Below are 5,270 nucleotides of genomic sequence, written 5' to 3'. Positions count from 1 at the left end.
GATTCTGTAAATCAAAATTATTTCAACTTCGAGTTGGAAAAATAAATAAGGAAGGAAGAAATTACCTAAAATGAGAATTCATCTCTTTTTCCAAGAGATTGTTTTATGTACAACTCCCAGCAATTTGTCACTGTGCCACATTGCACTTTCATGTCTTTATAGCATTATTACTTAACTTTTTTTATTGAAATTTTTGATGCAGCATAAAGACAAGACAAGTAAAGCCCAAGGGACAAAGCATTTGATTTATGTATGCTTTTCTTATGTGTGACAATAAACAAACAAACAAACAAAAGCAAATATATTTCTTCACCAGATGTATGAAAGTAAACACAGATGAAGAAGTTTCAAAGGAGAACAGCATTAATGGCAAGTTAAACATAACCAAACCATCAAAGGAATCTCTGGTGCAGTATTTCTTCAACAAGAATAGTGAGGAACTTGCTACAAGGAAAAAACCACCCAACTTCTTGTCACAGTGAAATGATGACAGAGCCTGCAGAGCATGCTAAAAGGAGCAAGCTAAACATGGTAATTAGACTTTTTGCTTGTCAGTGCAGCCTCTGAAGACTTAAGCAGGCTGAGCTAAAATATCAAACCAGAGGAGAAATTGCCTGCAACAGCTATAATGGCAGAATGGCATTGGAACATGTTCAGGATTTAAGTTTTTGCGGGCTTTTTTCCTATTTTTTACCACAGTCCAAAGAGTTTACCTCTGTCTGCCACTGCCAGTGTTTTGGGACTTTCTGGCTCTGTGAAGTGTGGTTGTGTGGTTTGGTGTCCAGGAGTGGCACACACAAACACAGCTCCCCATGCTGGGGACTGCCGTGTGGAAATGTCATCACTGCTGCTTCCAGCTGGTGACCAGAGCAAACAGCTCATTGCACACCTCTAAACAAGAGGACTGTGTTTCACTGCCACAAGGCCAGGCATCTGGAGTTCTGCTCACCTTTGTATTCCACTGGAACAATTCCTGTGGCATGGTCAGACAGGTGACACCAAGTTTCTCAGTTATGTTTCCAGTTTAATGGTCAAATCAAGGAGCCATTGTAGCTTGCACCAACATACCCAAACTGGATCTTGAAAGTTTATTTATTCTGAGAGTCACTTCCCACTTTATGGTGATTATGTCGCAGAGGCATCTTCCCTCTGGTTGGAGAGTGAATCCCAAAGTGTTCAGTGGCAGCATTGATGTTCACCCTGGGCCACACACAGGTGCCCTGTGTACAGAGAAGCCCTTCAGCTGCTTGGAACAAAGTCTGGTAAAAGTAATTTGTGCCATGAATTGCAGGAATGCTGAAAACATCTCTCCAATTCACCAGGTTCCTTTCTGCCAAGAGGATTTATTATGTCAATGACTCATTCTGCACTCTGGCACATCCCTGTGAGTAGCTGATGTTTCTGCAGCAGCCTCAGGGCTATGACAGAGTGACTCCCAAAGTGCTGAAACCTTGGGTCCAGGTGATTCAGCCACAGAGGGGTACTGGTGCTCCTGCTCTATATTTGCTGAGAATTTAGGTGATCAAGTACATTTTAAAATATGTTTCTCATCCTCTGCTGTCCCCTGATATTCTTTCTCACTCAGATCTATTAATAATGGAGGTTTTGTCCAGTTAGAGGGGGTTTTGTCCAGTTTTCTCTCAGTATTTCTCTGGGATCCCCCATGATATCAGCAGTTTTTCAGCATTTCACCATTAGCAGCCATTTCAGCCTCATTCCTTGGAAGTCCTGGGAATGCAGCCCTGTGGCCTCCTCTCATCCCTCCTGCCAAGCTTGCTCAGGTCTCTCAGCCATCCTGCTTTGGATAGCAAAAATCGAGTGGAATCAAAGCTCTACAGGAACAAATTTGCCCTGCTTTATATTTCATTATGTCCTTTTATTGCTTCATACGCATGTCTCTCTTCTGACTCCTCACCCAACCACTTCACTTCTTTTTTTTCCTATTCTCTTCTCTAATTGTAGCACCCCACAGTGGTCTTCTTCCTCAACATAAATTTTTAGACACATTTGTGTCACTTCATCTGACTCTCTCAGGTCATGCTGACCTATGAAAACAGCTCCTGTTCCCTTTCCAGGAGCTTTTGCCAGAGAGATCTGAAGAATTTCCCCCCTTTACTTTGAATTGGTTTTGCATGTATTGTTTTTCAGTGAAGAACTTGGACAAGCAAATGAAAATAAGAAGCATTGACATTAAGAGATTTTACTGCTGTGGTACTGGTCATAGAAATCCTGAGATTAGTCCTCACACTACAGACTGCAAGTCACTACTTTACTCTTTAGAAAATTAAAGTAAAGTATGAATAAATGCAGCAATCCATCAAAGCATAGTCAAGTATAAACTAAAGGCCACAATTATAGCAGAGTGAATTGTTTTTTCTGTCTCATTACATCTGTCACAGTCAAGAAGTTCATGAATACTGAAGAAGTATTCTCATTTAAAATAGAGGGAATATCTCTATATACTGAGATATTACTTTTAAGGACAGTTTATATGGGAACTGCTGTACATCTATAATGAAAAAAAAAAAATATATATCACATATTTCAAAATAATGACTTTTGGATTAACCAAATCTGAAAAATTAAATAAAAGGTGTTTATATCTTGATCTCGATCAAGGTATGTGGTCATGCCCCAGCTGCTTTTCTTGGGGATTACAGTAATGCACCAGTCAGGTCTGTTTCTACAAATTTGCAACTGCTGCTTCTGATCTGTTCTGCCCTGATAGGATAAATCTGAATTCGTGGTCTCACCCTGTGCTGCCGCAGAGATGAATCGTGGAAACAGAGCAAAATGCAACAGATCCTGCCCCAGTGCTAATGGCTGTGACATGGTGCCACCACTACAAGGTCAGTCAGTTAAGAGCTGAGTGCCTCTAAGCTTCCTCTTGCTTGTAAATTTATTTGCTTTGGTTGTTAGCTAATGTCCTGAAGAAAAAATAATGGAAAGGGTGCAACCAGCTGATTTATATTTATTTATTCTGTATTTGAATGTTTTACTGATTAAGAAAGTCATTGCCCGAAATGGTGAGTGCTGCTCAAACACGAACATTTGCAGTGCTGACACACCAGATTAGCTGAGGGCAATATTGCATTTTCAGTGGGTTGTCTATGCATGTCCTAATTCAAGAATCCACCAAACATTGCTGTCCTGACTGCCCATATATTTGGATGCTACTTATGTTTACACTTAAGCATGCTGTCCAGTGATGGGATGAGTTCCTAAAAACCTCCCTTATAAGCAAAGAAGGGACTGAGAGGCTTTAAAATTCAAATTATGGGATTCAGATGGATTCAGTTGCACTGGTTTGAAACTGTGTGGTTATGCATACTTTTTCTGCCTCATATACAGGTGAGCAGGAGGGCAAGTGAAGCACTGAGACTATGATTTTTAAACAGTCAGATTTAATCTTTGGGGTTTATCTGAGTTCCTTAAAATTACCAAAAAAAAGAAAAAAATAGTGTGTGCTATTCCCTTCCCAATTTATTTAGTCACTTGTAGTGAAACTAAGCACTAAGATAGGTCTGGCCTGAAAATTGAACAATGAGATGATTTAAATGCAACAGGAGATGGTCCAGAACTGTGTATTGGCTTTGCTTGCAAAATTTTTTCTGTTGTGATGTTCACTTTGTTGAATAGTCTTGTACCTAGGCAGGAATTTTACTGCCTTGACAATCACTGAGGCCAAGTTCCCAGAAAGCTCTTCCAGCCACTTTTTGCAAGTTTGACTAAATGAAAATGTCGGTCACTTTAGTGACACTGTCAGGGGAAAAAAAAGTCACCCCAGAGACACCCCAGTAGATAGGAACTAATTACCAGTGGGAAATGGGAGTAAGAACAATTTTTTTTTCACAGGGAAAACATTAGGTTTTTGTTTTTTACTTGATTATTAGTGCCATAAAGCCTTGATATGTTAATTTGTTGGATGTGAATGTGCTTAGGCTCCGTGATGAAGCTGTTTTGACACTGGATGATGGGGCTGTTTTGATAGAGCATTTCTGAGGTTGTGCTGTTTTGACACAAAAGGCTTTGACAAGACATTTGTAAGGTCACTGTGACCTACCACTGCTGTTATGTGGAAGTGATGGAAATGTAAATGCTCTGATGTCTAATCAATGGAATGAAGCACTGTGGGATATATGTAAATTGAGATGTAAATCAGGTAGTTTGGGTTATAAATGAGCATGTTAGAAAAATGCTTGATGGGAGCTTTCTTGGCCATCTTGGTTTTCCCATCCTTTGGGTAGAGGAGTATTTAACTTTAAAAACCTTATGAGGCCTTGTGGTGGCCTTCCAGTACTTAAGAGGGACCTACAGGAAAGATGGGGAAGGATGGTTTATCAGGAAATCTGCTGATAGGAAAAGAGGTAGCAAGTTTAAATTGAAATAGGTAGATTTAGATAAGATATTATAAAGAATTTTTTACTGTGATGATGATGAAAGGATGAATTTTTTTTTACTATGAGGCATTGGAACAGATTGAGCAAAGTGGCTGCTCCATCCCTGGAAGTGTCCAAGGCCAGGTTGGATGGAGCTTTGAGCATCCTGGTCTAGTGGAAGGTGCCCCTGCCCATGGCAGGGGGGTAAGAACTGAATACTCTTTAAGGCTCCCTCTAGCCCAAAACTTTCTTTGATTCTATCATAGTAAGAAGGAAATGTTTGGCTTTTCATAGCTGCCTATTTCCCCTGATTAAGACAGGAAAAAAAAAGTACATTTTTATTTCCATTTAAGAAAACTTGTGGCTGTAATAACAAATAACTTAATAACAAATTTGAATTGAAAAAAGCAACCAACTTTAATTGGGCCTTGCATATTCTCAGCCTAATTTCTGGGCAGCCCCCAGTGAGAAAGCTGGTTTAGTGATGCAGAATCCACATCACAAAATTCAGTTTCCCCCTCCCAGAAAAGAGGCTGCTGCCACTTCTGCCCCTGGGGTGACACCTGGATGAAGCAGGCAGAGTCAGCAATGCAAACTGCTGGGCTGGCAGAGCAGAGGCAGGCAGTGAGGCAGCCCCTGGGGAAAGGAGGCTGCCCTGGGCTGTGGGATGCTTGTGGCTGTCTTTTCTTCTACTATTTTGTGCCAGGCCAGAAAATGGTTGGAGAATTAACAAGGGGCAGCCACACAAATAGAGCAGCCTGTTGTATTGTTTATTATGGGATTTAATGCCCTAACAAGAGATGGATCAATATCATAGCAGGAGAGGTAAGGATAGTCACAGAAGGTGAAAAGGGAGAAGAGGCTATAAGAGGAATGAAGAAAGGTTCCTTC

This window comes from Molothrus aeneus, chromosome 2 (assembly GCF_037042795.1).
Source record: "Molothrus aeneus isolate 106 chromosome 2, BPBGC_Maene_1.0, whole genome shotgun sequence".
Taxonomy (NCBI): Eukaryota; Metazoa; Chordata; class Aves; order Passeriformes; family Icteridae; genus Molothrus; species Molothrus aeneus.
Note: the sequence above shows the minus strand (reverse complement) of the source record.